We start from the raw sequence: 16,932 nt of genomic DNA, 5'->3' as shown, positions 1-16,932 counted from the left end.
CTATTTGGAATGAGATAGCAAGAAAGTGGGTCATATTTTGGTGGTGTCTGACTATTTCACAATTTCTGGGCATACCTGACCAGTAACCAAAACTTCCATAGTTATAAAATATTGCTGTGTATGGACTTCCTGCCAAATTCATTTTTAACAGAGACATGTTCTTCCTTGAAAACCTACTCAGAAGTTTGTTATCTTTAGCTAGCATTAATAAGCCTATCACCTTCAATGGGACCAGCAGCCTGAGTGTTGCAATCAGACACGATGATGAACATGGAGACTAGAACAAAAATCTCAGTAGAGTCATCATATGGCATTTCTAGTATACATATTCAGATCTATCAGAAATGGTGTCAAGGCTTTTACTTTATGCCTGTTCATGTTGACGTGAGAACTAGGCCCACTTAACAGACATATTTTGGAGTCTGAGGATAGTAAGATTGCCAACACTAACAATATGTGTATATCTTGAATGATTGAAAAGTTGAATAATAATAATAGTTGGTACTTATATAAAACAAATAGATGACACATCAGAGAGAATGCTGGACCTGGAGTGGGGAAGACTTGTCTTCCGGAGTTCAAATCTGAACACAGATACTTGCTGTATGACCCTGGGCAAGTCACTTATTGTTTACCTCAGTTTCATCACCTATAAAATGAGCTGGAGCAGAAAATAGCAAACCACCATAATATCTTTGCCAAGAAAACTCCAAATGGGATAAGGAAGAGTCAAACAAATGAAAAATGATCAAAAGAAGCAGAAGCAGAAGCAGCATTTATATACACTTTAAGATTTGCAAAAATGCTTTACAAATATCATATCATTTTATCCTTACAACAGTTCTAGGAGATAGGCACTATGTTATCCCCATTTTACAAATGAAGAAATTAAAGGAGATAGAAGTTAAATGATTTGCCAAGGGTCACACAACTAGCAAGTATCTGAAGCTGTATTTGAACTTAGGTCTTCTTGACTCTTAGTCCAACACTGTCTTCACTGCCACTTAGCTACTTATCATCTAGCTGCAACTTCAATTCAAAAAAGGGTTGGAAGAAATAAATGGTGGTATGATACTCAAGTTTGTTGTCAATACTTGTCACATTAAGACAAGAATTTTACTAAGAAATCTTGGCATGATGGAAGCCACAAGTTATCAGATTGATAGAAAGCTACTTTATGTCTAATTTGGATGTTTACAGAATAGCCTTATAACCTAGGACAGAGGAAGCATATAAAAACAATTAACTGAAGTCATTTATTGCCTTTAGAAGAATTAGTTGAACTCCCCAGTAAGCAAGAAGGGACTAATGGGCACTTACCTTAGCAGACTCTTTGCAAAAGAGATCCATTTTTCAAAGACTAAATCCGATAATGACCCAGAAACAAATAATAAGCAAAAAAGATGCAAGTACTATAAAGCAACAATTAGTCCAGATGAGACTAAAGCCATGTAAAGCAGACAGCTTTTCTTCTAAGAACTTCAGTCATAGATACTCCTAGAATATAGACATATCATAGATAATAGTAATACCCTTGTCAGGAAGTACCTTCCACAAGTTCAGGTAAAGAGATGCAGGACTATAGCTCTAATAGGGACTATGGTCAGCCCCTGCTCCTGACAAGTTCAGTGGTAGGTATGTCAGCAGGCAAAGAAAATCTAAGTCTGTTCAATCTGTGACAAGTCCAATCTATCGTGTTATTACAGGAAATGGAGAAATGATTATAAATTTAGTCAGACAACAATATTAATGTTTATCTATATAAGATATACCTGGAATGTAATTGCACAAGTTCATTGATGCCTATAGTAATCGGCATCTATTTGTGAACCATGACATTCATTTGCCTGCTTACTATGCATCATTTGTTTTTCTGCCTGTCTGTTTTCAAATACACTGCTGTCTATGCATTTTATGTTATTGTATAGATCTGTGGATATGATTACTATACCACTTTAAATTTTTTTAATATTTAATTTTTTCTTCAATTATACAAAAACAATTTTAACTTCATTTTTAAAAAAAAGTTTGAGCCAAATTCTCACCCTCTCTAACTTCTTGCCCTCTTTCCTCTCTGAGATGGCAAGCACTCTGATATAGATTTTATGTGTGTAATAGTGTAAAATAAATTTCCATATTAGTCATTTTGTGAAAGAAAATTTAAACAAATGAAAGAAAAGTGAAGAAATAAAATGAAATTAATATGTTTTGGTCTGCATTCATACTCTATCAGTTCTTTCTCTGGAGGCAGTTAGCATTTTCCATCATAAGTTTCCATCAAAACCTTTAGGATTTTTTTAGGTTCATTATATTTATAGGAATAGCTAAGTCATTCAAAAATGGTCATCATATAATATTGCTGCTACTATGAACAATATTCTCCTGGTTCTGCTCACTTTGCATCAGTTCATGTAAATCTTTCCAGGCTTTTCTTAAATCACCCTTCTCATAATTTCTTATATATAGCACAATAGTTAGTATTACATTACAATCTTATATCACAACTTGTTCAGTCATTCCCTTTGATGGACATCCCCTCAGTTTCCAATTCTTTGGCACCACAAGAAGAGCAGCTATAAATATTTTTGTACAAACAGGTCCTTTCCTGTTTTAAAAGTCTCTTTGTAATATAGACCTAATAGTGATATTGCTGGATCAAAGGGTATACACAGTGGTAAAGCCCTCTGGACATAGTTCAAAATCACTCTTCAGAAAGATTGGATCATTTCACAACTCCACCAGCAGTGCATTAATTAATATCTCAATTTTCTCACATCTCCTCCAGCACTTATTCTTTTTCTTTCCTATCATATTAGCCAATCTGAGATACACACACACACACACACACACACACACACACACACACACTGAGGTATGGTTGTTTTAATTTGCATTTCTCTAATCAAGAGTAATTGAGAACATTTTTTCATGTGATTATATATAGGCTTGATCATCTGAAAACTTCCTGTTCATTTCCTTTGACCATTTATGGTCAAATGGCCAAAAGGGTTAATTTTCCCTAGTTTTCTCCTTTTCTTCTTATCTTGTTTATATTGATCTTGTTTTTGTAAAAAATTTTAAAATGTAAGATAATTAAAGTTAACTATTTTATATCCTATAATGCTCTCATGCTTGCTTATCAATTCTTCTCCTTTCCATAGATTTTGTAGGTAGATTATTCTATGTTCCTCAAATTTTCTAATAGCATCCTTTATGTCTAAATCTGTATCCATTTAATTGTATCTTGGGATAGGGTATGAAATGTAGGGGTACTTTCTTTTTCTGATTTTATATATATATATAACTAAGGAAAGATCCAAAATTTTTGGTTCATGTACCTATATGTCCAAATTCATTCTGTTTAGTTTGTTTGAGACAACAAATGTTGTCTAGGTAGAGAATGTAAGGGATTAGTCCTTGAAGGTCCATGACCTTATTATAGAAAGGGGGGAGGCCAATGTTAAGATAATCAGCAAACTTAAAAATGTCACCAAGCCAAGTTTATGTTGGATGTGAATGCCTTTCTCTAAGGAGATTAAAGGAAGTTTGGTCACTAGACAAATAGAAAACTGAATATATCTCTGAATCCATTAAAAGTTTGAATTGTTAGCTCTACAAGTAGCCCAGACAGAAGTTAGACTTAGGTGGGCAGCTGGTTAGTTCAGTGGATTGAGAGTCATAGAGATGGGAGGTCCTAGGTTCAAATATGACCTCAGACACTTACCAGCTGTGCAAGTCACTTAACCACAATCGCCTAGCCCTTACAACTCTTCTGCCTTGGAACCAATTCACAATATTGATTCCAAGATGGAAGGTAAGAGTTTAAAAAAGAAGAAGAAGAAGAACTTAGATTTAGCTCCCAATGAAGCATATAGAAGAAGACTCTTGTAGCTGGAGAATGTGAGAAGCCTTGAGAAGATGCATGGAACCTGCAGAGTTTAAGTAAATGCAGCTGCCAAAAGCATTAGGGCCATGATTCTGGTTTTGAGGTTGTATGGGTCAGAAGGAGTGTTAAGAAGACAGAATAACTCCTGATCTTATTGGGAATGCTTCTAACTTATCCCCATTGCAGATGATGCTTGTTGATGGTTTTAGATATTATACTGTTTATTATTTTTATGAAAGGCCTTTCTCTTCCTATACTTTCTAGCGTATTCAATAGGAATGGGTATTGTATTTTGTCAAAGGCTTTTTTAGCATCTATTGAGATAATCATGTGGTTTTTGTTTGTTAGCTTGTAGATATGGTCAATTACGTGGATGGTTTTTCTAATGTTGAACCATCCTTGCATTCCTGGTATAAACCCCTCTTGATCATGAAGGATAACTCTCTTGATCACTTGTCGGAGTCTTTTTGCTAGTATTCTATTTAAGATTTTTGCACCTATGTTCATTAGGGAAATTGGACTGTAGTTTTCTTTTTCTGTTTTTGATCTACCTGGCTTTAGAATAAGTACCATATTTGTGTCATAAAAGGAATTTGGTAGGACTCCCTCTTTGCTTATCATATCAAATAATTTATATAGTATCAGGATTAGTTGTTCTTCGAATGTAGATTAGAATTCACTTGTGAATCCATCAGGCCCTGGGGATTTTTTCTTAGGGAGTTCTTTGATGGCTTGTTCAATTTCTTTTTCTGATATGGGATTATATAAGTATTCTATTTCTTCTGCTGTTAATCTAGGCAGTTTATATTTTTGTAAATATTCATCCATATTACCTAGATTGCTATATTTATTGCCACATAATTGGGCAAAATAATTTTTAATGATTGCCTTAATTTCCTCTTCATTAGAGGTGAGGTCTCCCTTTTCATCTTTGATACTTTTAATTTGGTTTTCTTCTTTCCTTTCTTTAATTAGATTTACCAGTACTTTGTCTATTTTATCTGTTTTTTCAAAATACCAGTTTCTAGTCCTGTTTATTAATTTGATAGTTCATTTACTTTTGATTTCATTAATTTCTCCTTTGATTTTTAGTATTTCTAATTTAGTTTTCATCTGAGAATTTTTAATTTGTTCATTTTCTAGATTTTTTTAAGTTGTATGCCTAATTCATTCATCTCTGCCCTCCCTAATTTGTTAATATATGCAATCAATGATATAAATTTCCCCCTTAGAACTGCTTTAGCTGTATCCCATAGGTTTGGGTAAGAAGTCTTATCATTGTAATTATCTTCAATGAAATTATTAATTGTTTTTATGGTTTGTTCTTTCACTAAATTGTTTTGGAAAATCATATTATTTAATTTCCAATTAGTTTTTGGTTTGCCTCTCCATGTATTCTTATTACTAACTATTTTTATTGCATTATGATCTGAAAAGGTTACATTTATTATTTCTGATTTTTTTCCATTTGTTTGCCACGTTTCTATGCTGTATTACATGGTCTAGCTTTGTGAATGTTCCATGTGCTTCTGAAAAGGTGTATTCCTTTTTGTCCCTAATTAATTTTCTCTGTATATCTATTAACTCTAATTTTTCTAGGGTTTCATTCACCTCTCTTATCTCTTTCTTATTTATTTTTTGGTTTAATTTATCTAGATCTGATAGGGGAAAGTTGAGGTCCCCCACTAGTATATTTTTGCTATCTATTTCATCCTTGAATTCTACTAGCTTCTCCTTTAGAAATTTGGAAGCTATACTGTTTGGTGCATACATGTTGGTTACTGATATTTCTTCGTTGTTTATACTGTCCATTATCACCTCTATTATTTAACATTATACTAGAAACACTAGCAGTAGCAATCAGAAAAGAAAAAGAAATTGAAGGTATTAAAATAGGCAATGAGGAGACTAAGTTATCACTCTTTGCAGGTGATATAATGGTCTACTTAAAAAATCCTAGAGAATCAACTAAAAAGCTAATAGAAACAATCAACAACTTTAGCAAAGTTGCAGGATACAAAATAAATGCACATAAATCATCAGCATTTCTATATATTTCCAACACATCACAGGAGCAAGAGGTAGAAAGAGAAACACCATTTAAAATCACCCTAGACAATGTAAAATACTTAGTAATCTATCTACCAAAACAAACATAGGAATTATATGAACACAACTACAAAACACTTTCAAACAATTAAAACTAGATCTAAACTATTGGAAAAACATTGATTCTCATGGGTAGGATGAGCTAACATAATAAAAATGACCATTCAACCCAAATTAATTGACTTATTTAGTGACATACCTATCAAATTACCAAAAAACTTTTTACTGAATTAGAAAAAGATATAACAAAGTTCATTTGGTAGAACAAAAGATCAAGAATATCAAGGTAAATAATGAAAAAAATGTGATGGAAGGTGGCCTAGAAGTATCAGATATTAAGCTATACTATAAAGCATTGGTCATCAAAACAATATGGTACTGGCTAAGAGACAGAAGGGAGGATCAGTGGAATAGACTTGGGTAAGTGATGTCAACAAGACAGTGTATGATAAACCCAAATAGCCCAACTTTTGGGACAAAAACACACTATTCTATTAAAACTGTTGGGAAAATTGGAAAGCAATATAGGAGAGATTAGGTTTAGATCAACATTTCACACCCTACACCAAGATAAATTCAGAGTGGTTGAATGACTTGAATATAAAGAAGAAAACTATAAATAAACTAGGTGAACACAGAATAGTGTACTTGTCAGATCTCTGGGAAAGGAAAGATTTTAAAACCAAGCAAGAGTTAGAAAGAAATACAAAATGTAAAATAAATAACTTTGATTATATTAAATTAAAAAGGTTTTGTACAAACAAAGCAATGCAACCAAAATCAGAAGGGAAACAACAAACTGGAAGAAAAATCTTTATAACAAAAAATTCTGACAGAGGTCTAATTACTCAAATATACAAGGAACTAAATCAATTGTATAAAAAATCAAGCCATTCCCGAATTGATAAATGGGCAAGGGACATGAATAGGCAATTTTCAGATAAAGAAATCAAAACTATCAATAAGCACATGAGAAGGTGTTCTAAATCTCTAATAATTATAGAAATGCAAATCAAAACAACTCTGATGTACCACCTCACGCCTAGGAGATTGGCTAAAATGATAGCAGAGGAGAGTAATGAATGTTGGAGGGGATGTGGCAAAACTGGACATTAATGCATTGCTGGTGGAGTAGTGAACTGATTCAACCATTCTGGATGGCAATTTGGAATTATCATCAAAGAGCACTAAAAGGATGCCTGCCCTTTGATCCAGTCATACCATTGCTGGGTTTGTACCCCAAAGAGATCATAGATAAAAAAGACTTGTACAAAAATATTTATAGCTGTGCTCTTTGTGGTAGCAAAAAACTAGGAAACGAGGATATGCCCTTCAATTGGGGAATGGCTGAACAAATTGTGGTATATGCTGGTGATGGAATACTATTGTACTCAAAGGAATAATAAACTGGAGGAATTCCATATGAACTGGAAAGACCTCTAGGAATTGATGCAGAGTGAAAGGAGCAGAGCCATAAGAACATTGTACACAGAGACACTATGGTAAAATAGAATGTAATGGACTTCTGTACTAGCAGCAAAGCAATGACCCAGGACAAATCTGAGGGATTTATGGAAAATTACACTACCCACATTCAGAGAAAGAACTACAGAAGTGGAAACACAGAAGAAAGACAACTGGTTGAACACATGGGTTGATGCGGACATGATTGTGGATGTAGACTCGAAATAGCTACATCAATGTAACTATCAATAATATGTAAATAAATCTTGATTGATGACACATGTTAAAACCAATGAAAATGCACATTGGCTATGGGGGGAGATTTTTGGGGGGTGAAGGAGAAAGTAAGAACATGAATCATGTAACCATGGAAATTTTTTCTAAAAAAAATTAAAAATTATATAAAAAAAGACAGAATCAGAGTTCTGTATTGCTCTGTGGATTAGAGATCTCAAGGCAGTGAAACTGTCTCATTTCTCCTTTTGGTTTTCCTGGTAGAAACCTGAACCATTCCCTTCTAGGAATGCAAAAGTTTGTATCTTTGTTTGCTTTAAAATCAAGGATGCTTAATGTTGAGTACATTGACCAAGGAGTCTATAGATAGATTTCAGAGCCTATGAACTTGAAAGAAAAAAAACCTATATATTTATTTCAACATTATTGATTGTATTTTATTTTATGAGCTTAAAAACAATTCTGAGGTCATAGTTTTCATTGGACTGCCAGAAAGGTCTGCACACAGAAATAATGAAGAGAACCTGTTTTAAATGTTTACTTTGTTTCAATAAACACAGATATTTTAATCATCTGAATGTACTTACTTCTTATATGAAGGCAATCAGTGAGGGAACATTTCTAAAAAAGGAGAGATAGATCAAATATTTAATTGTTTTGCCAAGATATTATCTCTGACTCCAGGCTCAGAGCTTAAAAAAAAAAGATTTTCAAATATGTCTCTATATCTTCCAAAAACGGTGGAAGAGTATTGATAATGAGAAATCTATCTGGTAATATGACAGTACTAAGGTGAAGGGGGCAAATAGGAATGACTGAACAACCCTCCTCTCCATACCACCATCTCTCTGCTACAAAAGTAAAGCTTAAATAACTGGAGAGATATTCAGTATTTATACCAATATAATAAAAATGATGATATTCCCTATGTTTCATTAGATATATAGGAGTACAACAACTAAATTACCAAGTATATATTACTTATATATTAATAGAATTAGAAAAAACACTAACAAAATTCATTTGATGGAACAAAAGGTCTAGAATATCATCAAAAGAAATAAGTAGGGGATGAAAAGGGAATACAAATAAAGAGGATATAGCATTGCCACAAAAAAGTAACAATCAGCATTATTTGGTGCTTGGTAAAAACCTGAAAAGATGATCAATGGAACAGACTAGATAAGTAAGAACCAGGCTCATCCAAAAACAGTTATTCAATGATTGACAAACCTAAGAATATAAATTACTGAAGGAAAGATTGATATTTGTGCAACTGAGAAAAACTGGTAAGTAATTTGGTAGAAATTTAGACAAACATTTTACACCATATGGAACAGTAAATTCCAAATGGATCTGGTCAGTGACTATAAATTACTATATTATTTAAAAATAGAGATTAATGGGAGGAAATCTTTTTTTCAAAACAATTGCTGGGGGAGAATTCTTAACCAAACAAGAGATAGAATGATGATAATGAGACAAAATAAATGAGATTTTGATTACATTAAATTAAAGCACTTTGCAGGAACAAAATTAATGAAGATGGAAAAAGAAGCAAAACTGTTAAATGGGAACAATTTGGATGAAATACTGTTGAATAAAGTCCAATATGTGAAGCCCACAGGAGTGAGGGTGGACCCCGGAAAAATCAAAACCATAACCTAACAAGAATCAGTCACTCAGCTCTTTTAATTTCTCCTTTAAAAATCTAGATTCTATCCCACTTGGTGCATAAATGTTTAGTAATGATATCACTTCATTGTTTATAGTACATTTTAGCACAACACAGTCAACTCATACTTAGTTTACACTCCAAAAGGACTCATCAGAATTGATTAGGAAACTAGATACAGCAGAACAGAATAATTTTTGGTAGCAGTAGCACTTAGAAATAAAAACAGATTTGAATTACGGTAAAGGAGAATTTGATATTTGCTTGGCATATGGAACAAAAAATTGGATGCTAATAGAATTGGGCTAATAAGAGTAGCTCTCTCAACTGTGATATATGATGCTTGTCATAAAGGCAAAAGGACCTTGAATCTCGAAGAAAGCCATAGCAAACCTAACAATTCAACTAAGGGTATGCAAAAAGTTCAGAGAAAAAGCATTTTCAGGGAGGCAGTCTTAGTAACCCTATGATTGGACCACCTGATTTGAGGCCAAAAATTCCCTGGGAAAAGTCATCTCAGATCCTACACTAAAAAACTGTGGAGAAATGTCTATGACAAATCACTATGGTCAGCATGAACAGCATACCCTGAAACACACTCTGAAAAAAGCTCTAGTAAAAAATGAAATTTCAAAAGCTCCATTTCAAGCAAATGGAATTGGAATTTAGCTTTCTAATCTTACACAATTCATAGAAATCATACAGTCACTTACCTTGCTTTCATTTGTTTAATTTACATTAAAAAGGAGCAGATGTAGCCCCTCGTAGTGAGAGTGGAACCCAGTAAATTCAAAATCATAGGCTAATAAGAAGAATCAGTCATGCAGCCCCATGACTTCACCTGAGATTTCTAAGCCCTTCTTGCTATACTTTGTAAAAACTATGTTCTCGGTGAGAAGCTGGGTCACACATGTTGAATTATCACTTATAGAAAACTCTGCTCAGAGACACCTAGGTAATTTAAATCCATTGTTTAATTCAGTAAGAAGCTGGGTCATGCGTTGACATGTTGATTTATCAGCTCATAGAAAATTCTGTCTAAGCTTTGGTAAGGTAAACAAAGTCATTGTACTAAGATTGTAAATCATTACTAACCATTGTCCATGTAAAAAGATCACCTAATCCTTTAACTCATGTAACATTGCCCTATATAATACTAGCTATGACCAATAAACTTGCCACTTGTTTGCCATCAGCCCTCCTGAGTCCATCTGTATTTTTACCCCTTGGGACCACCAACCAGGTAGTCCCCAGTGGTCCTGACAAATATGCAGATATGTAAGGAATTGATACAAATATATGTATATACATATATACACATGTATGTGTGTATAATAGATTATATATATACATATATATATGCCTCAGACACTACACATGTGGTCCTGGGAAAATAATTTAATTCCATTTACCTCAATTTCTTCATCTACAAAATGAGCTAGAGAAGAAAGTGGCAAATCACTCCAATGTCTTTGCCAAAAAAAATTTCCAAATGGCATCACGGAAAATAGGAAATAACTGAAACAACTGGACTACACAACAAAATTCAAGGAATAGGAGCAGCTCAGGGTAAGCTTATGAACAGCTTAGAAGTCAGTATAGTTGAAACACAGCTTCCAGTAACAGGGAACTCTGTGTGATCCTTCTGGAAGAAAAACTAAAGCCAGATAATGAGGAATTTGAATGCTAATAAACAAAGGAATTTATATTCACATCTATAGGCAATGAGGCACTAACCAACAATTCCTCTGTAGGGAATAACTCATTTTTATGCTTTGGGATTATCCATTTGTCTCTATTTTTATAGCAAAAACATAAATGAATATTCTTATTGATGAGATTAATCACATCTACAAGAAGCTTAGTTGTTGCATTATAAGTCCATAGCCCAGATATTAATTCTATTGAATTCAACAAGATTTTATTATTGATTATCCCTCTCCTACAATCCAATGCAACAATGGATGAGAATATTCTTCCTTTCTAGTTCTGGTCTTTTAGAAGAAGGAACTGTTAGTATAAATGTAGCCTAAAGGTGGATCTTGTGATGTTCTTAATAACGTTTAATTACAGAGTTTACCTTTAAGCTGTTTACTACTTCTGAGAGCTGTGATACTTTAATTATAGGTCAAATGTCCAATGATGCTATTATTATAGCAACTCATATTTATATAGTTTTTTCAAGATTACAAAGGGTCTTTGGGTGGCACAGTGCATAAGAATGTCAGACTTGGAGTTAGGAAGTCCAGAGTTCAAATACAGTCTCAGATACTTTCGAGCTGTATGAAGCTGAGCAAGTCACTCAACTTTGTTTGCCTCAGTTCCTCATCTGTTAAATGAGCTGGAGAAGGAATGGCAAGCCACTCCAGTATTTCTGCAAAGAAAATCTCAAACGGGTCATGAAAAGTCAGATATAACAGAATGACTGAACAACCAAAACAACTCAGTTACATAGTGCTCTCTACCCTAAAACCATTAAGGTAGAATTTTTGAGTTTGTTGGTTTTGGATAAGACTGTCAGTGCTGGTGAATTGCCTTAACCAATAGAATTGTTGCAACCTCTAGCAAAAAAGACTGACTGACCACAACACCCCCTAGGATTTGTAGTTCTTCCCAATCTGAAAAGTCATAGTCATTTATTAATTGCCTACCATGGTAAATTCTGGGGTTACAAACTAAAAATGGAAGACACTACTTGCCCTCAAGGAACTTACCACTTCTTATAAGAGAACACACAAATGAAAGATGAAAAGTGAGGGGAAAGGGGAATGACTTGAGTTATTTGGAGAAGTGAGAGATATCCTTTGTATAGTAATGTCAAATGAGAAATGAGGTGTTCCAAGCTAAGCTCCATCCTTAAATTGAAATTTTGGAGTTTTTGACTCTACTACTTAATTTGAAGCAGAAACAAGAGATTAAATAGGAATTGAATAGGTTCAGGAATGCCCATTCTTACAAACCCAAATTTTTAACAAAGTACAAAAAACAAAGTCATAAAAGTACAATTGAATGGCATAAATAATTTACCCCTCAAATTCTTTTGGTTTTGACAATTTTTCTTGGGAAGAATAAAATGTTACCCTAGGCATTCTGAGTCTGTAGCTGGGCAAGTAGGCTATTACAATAGGACCACCTGTGCCAAGTACCTTTTTGAGAAACTGATTGTGACATTTTTTGTTTGTTATGTTTACAATATGTTGAGAAACTTTCCAAAGAAAGAAAAGAGTAACGTCTCTTTAAGGCCAAATATAGAAAAAAGGAAAATAAAAACTTCCTGCAGGGGAAGAGACAAATAAAATGTGTGTTCTTTGAGTCATTGTATCAGGTGGCACCAGAGCTAGTCATTCAACAAGCATATGATAGAAATGTCTTTCTTGAAAGGGGAACATTGTTATGATATTAACAAAATAATTGTCATGTAAAATTTATATTTAAATTTTAGAGTTTCTTGTTATAAATGAGAAGAATAACCCCTCCAAAAGAATTTTCCATACTTAAAGACCAGCTTAGTAGAATTGTATGTGAAATCTAACATCTATAGTTTAGTTCTGAAGTATATAATATATCTTATGTGCTAGCATCATATTTGGTCTGCTTTTTATTGGCCCCTTCTGAATTTCTTTCTGTACTCTCCTGTGTAATTTTATAATATTTTATTGAGACCCATTTCTTTCTTCCTTTTTTGGGGGGTATTACTATCATAATCCACAACTCTTCCTCCAAGTCTTCAAATAAAAACCCTCCCTTTTAACAAATAAGTTTACTCAGGAAAACCAAATTAGTATCATATTGATTACGTTTGAAAACATATGTCCTTTTTTGCACGATCCCCTATTAAACTATTATTTCATCACACCTCCATCAATAGGTAATTGTTTTGATTTCTTAAGTCTTTCTAAGTTGTTATTCTTCACAAATTGTGATCTTTTATAATTAATTCTGTTGATTCTGCTCAATTCATTTTGTATCAGTTCATACAAGTCAGCTTAGGTTTCTCTGAATCTAGTCCTTCTGTTATTCCTTTTGGCACAATAATATTCTATTTCATTCATACAATGCTATTTGTTCAACTTTTCTGCAAATGATAGGCACTTAACTTTGTTTGCAATTTTTTCCTACTATAGATCTACTTCTTTATGGTTGGGGCTGCATTACAACAAAAAAGTTCTAAGACATGTAAAGATAGAGATAAGATATACGATATGATATGCTATGATAAAGATGTGATAGATATATATTAATAAACACATACATAAATATATGATAGAGAATAAATACACACATATATGCCCATACATATAGCTACTTCTCTGTGGCTTTGATCTCTTTGGCTCATAGGCTCAGGAGAGTGATTTTTCAATGGGTATTCACAATTTAGTGACTTTGCAGTATATTTCCAAAATGCTTCTTTGCAAAATGGTTGAACCAATTGATAGCTCCACCATCAGTGCATTATTATGCTTATTCTTCTACTGCTGCTCCAACAACTGTCATTTTTTGTTTTTGTTATCTTTGCCAGTTTGAATGTTGTGAAGTAGAACCTCAAGTTTTCAAATTTGCATTTTGTTTTTATGATGTGGAACATTTTAGCTTGGATTTCTTCCTTTGAGAACTGCCTGTTCCTATTCTATCCATTTATCTATTAAGGAATGGCTCTTGATTCTTATATATTTGTATACATGCATCCCTCATGTCTTAGATCAAACCTTCATCAGAGAAATTTGTTGCAAACATTTCTCCCAGTTTCTTATAGAATTCTAATGAAAATAATAAACAAATGTGTTTTTTTTCTTAAAATTTTTGTCCCCAAACAGTCTACTGTGATCTTTTCTATCCTTTGTTTGGTCAAGAACTTTCTTTCAACCTGTAATAAGGAACTTCTGGGACAAGATGGAGGACATCTTGAATGACAGAAACATCAGTTGAAGACCTTGGAATGTGCCCAAGGTGGTGTGAGCCAGGGCCAGAAGACAGTTGGAACCACCCTATAAATACCCAGGGACAACAGCAAACTGGGTCTCATTTTTTTTTGAGAATTCTTGGGAAGAGGGTGAATTGGAGGGAGGGTAGGCTTCGACCTGCAATCCAGCGTCCATATCTGGTTGTCATAGGAAATCAATTACCTGCTAATTAATAGAGCTGAGAGAGACATCACCACAACCAACAAGAAGAACATCACTAACCTTTCTCATTCTTTAGTTTGTGCCACAGCAGTGCTAAACCAGGGATTGAGAGAGGTAGAAGAAATCTCCAGCCTATTACCAAATCTATCATCCATTTGATTCAGTTCACCTTTATTTACTTAGACTTAGCTTAATATTCCCAAACCCTTTATCCTATTTCCTTGTTCCTAAACCTTATAGATAGTAAATAAATCCTTTAAAGTTCAATCAAGAATATTGGTGTTCCTTTCCTACTTGGTGAATCATCTATAGCTGATTAGAGGGAGGATTTATAAACCACAGTCAGAATAGCGTTTATCCAGTGAGCATATCTATACCAGCCCAAACCAACCTTTTACCATCAAATCTGACCCTAAGTCAGGGCTAGAGGAGTTGTTAAACACTTGTACAACTCCCATTAGGTTCCTGATTTGGGCACTGTTGTGGGGCAGAGGTTTGGCTAAGCTGATCTTCACAGGCTTGGGGTTACTGACACATTGGGTAACCACCTGGCAAACACTTCACCTACTAGCCCAGATTCATCCAATGCCTGTGATTTCCAGTGCCTACTTCGCTGACTCAGTCAACAGAACCTGCCAGGCCAAGTGAGGCTTAGGAGCTTCTTATTACCAACTTGCCTCCAATTTCCCTCACAACAACCCACATCTGTCAAAAGCATAACTTTCACAGTCATCAGAACTTTATAGTGGTATATGGTTTGTAAGCTCATAGCAACATAAATCTGAGCATTTGGAGTTGGGTATGCTACATATTTTGGCATTATGTAAGATCATAGTATCATAAGATGTTGATTCAAACATAATTTCTCTCATACTTATTTTCATTCCACCTAAGAGTTTTTGTTGAATAGTAAGTCAGATCATTGCTTTGTCATGGCAAATGGGCTTGAACAACTTATTGAAACTACCCAAGATCACAGTGGAGATTTCTGACAAAAGCTATCCACTGGATGGTAAGCCACACTAGTATTTTTGCTAAGAAAATGCTATGGGTAGTATTAAAATGAAAAAAAAAAAAGATATGATACTGATGAGTACCTTAGGTCAGATGGTGTCTGATACTCTACTAGGGAAGAGCCACAGACAATTACAAGCAGATCCAGTACTAATGAATGGTTGGGCAAAAGCCAAAAAGAGGCTCAGTCGCCAATGTGTCTGGTAATAAAATGAAAGTCTGTTGCTGTAAGATTAATATCTCATAAGAACATGGAATGTAAGATCTATGAACCAAGGAGAGCAATAGATGGAAAAATGGAAAGATTAAACATCAACATTTTGGGTGTCAGTGAACTCAAATAGATAAGAATAAGTATTAGAATATAGTACAGGGTAAGATACATGAATGCTGAAATGATGGAATAATGCCAGTTTGGATAAAGTAAATTTGAAAAGGGAAAATTTTGAGCCTGGCCTTAAAGAAGGAGAAAAAATATGCATTATATATTATATATGTTATTTTTTTTAAAAAATGACCCTCAAGACCCTTCAGATTCAATCTGTATACTATTTATTTCTCCTTATGATATTATAAAAGGATAGCACTGACTATTACATTTATTTATGAAAAAATGATTTTGCCTTTCTTTTCTAAGGTTAATTACAATGAAGAAGATTTTGATTAAAGGCCACGAGGATCACTAGGCTGAAAGCATTGTTGTTTAAAACCAATAGTCAGCTCTAGGTATGGATACACTCTACTTACAGGTCACGTAGAAAGGAAACTGATTTTTATTTTACATCTATTTATTTAATTAATTTAGAATATTTTCCCATGGTTACATGGTTTGTATTCTTTCCCTCCCCTTTTACTCCCCCATCCCATAGCAAACAAGCCATTTATCTGGGTTTTACATGTATCATCGATCAAGACCTATTTCCATATTATTAATATTTGTATTAGAGTGATCATTTAGAGTCTACATGCCCAGTCATATTCCCATTGAACCATGTGATCAAGGAAATGTATTTTTCTGGGTTTCTACTGCCACAGTTCTTCCTCTGAATGTGGATAGTGTTCTTTCTCTTAAGTCCCTCAGAATTGTCCTGGATCATTGCACTGCTGCTAGTAGAGAAGTCCATTGTGTTACAGTATATCCTTCTCTGTGTACAATGTTCTCCTGGTTCTGCTCGTTTTGCTCTGCATCAATTCCTGGAGGTTGTCCCAGTTCACGTGGAATTCCGCCAGTTAATTATTCCTTTTAGCAAAAGAGTATTCCATCACCAACAGATACCACAATTTGTTCAGCCATTCCCCAATCCAAGGGCATCCCCTCATTTTCCAATTTTTTGCCACCACAAAGAGTGAGGCTATAAATATTTTTGTACAAGTATTTTTTCTTATTATCTCTTTTGGGTATGGACTCAGAACTGGTATGGCTGAAT

The sequence above is a fragment of the Gracilinanus agilis genome, chromosome 1 (assembly GCF_016433145.1).
Source record: "Gracilinanus agilis isolate LMUSP501 chromosome 1, AgileGrace, whole genome shotgun sequence".
In the NCBI taxonomy this organism is placed as follows: Eukaryota; Metazoa; Chordata; class Mammalia; order Didelphimorphia; family Didelphidae; genus Gracilinanus; species Gracilinanus agilis.
This window is presented reverse-complemented; position numbering follows the sequence as displayed.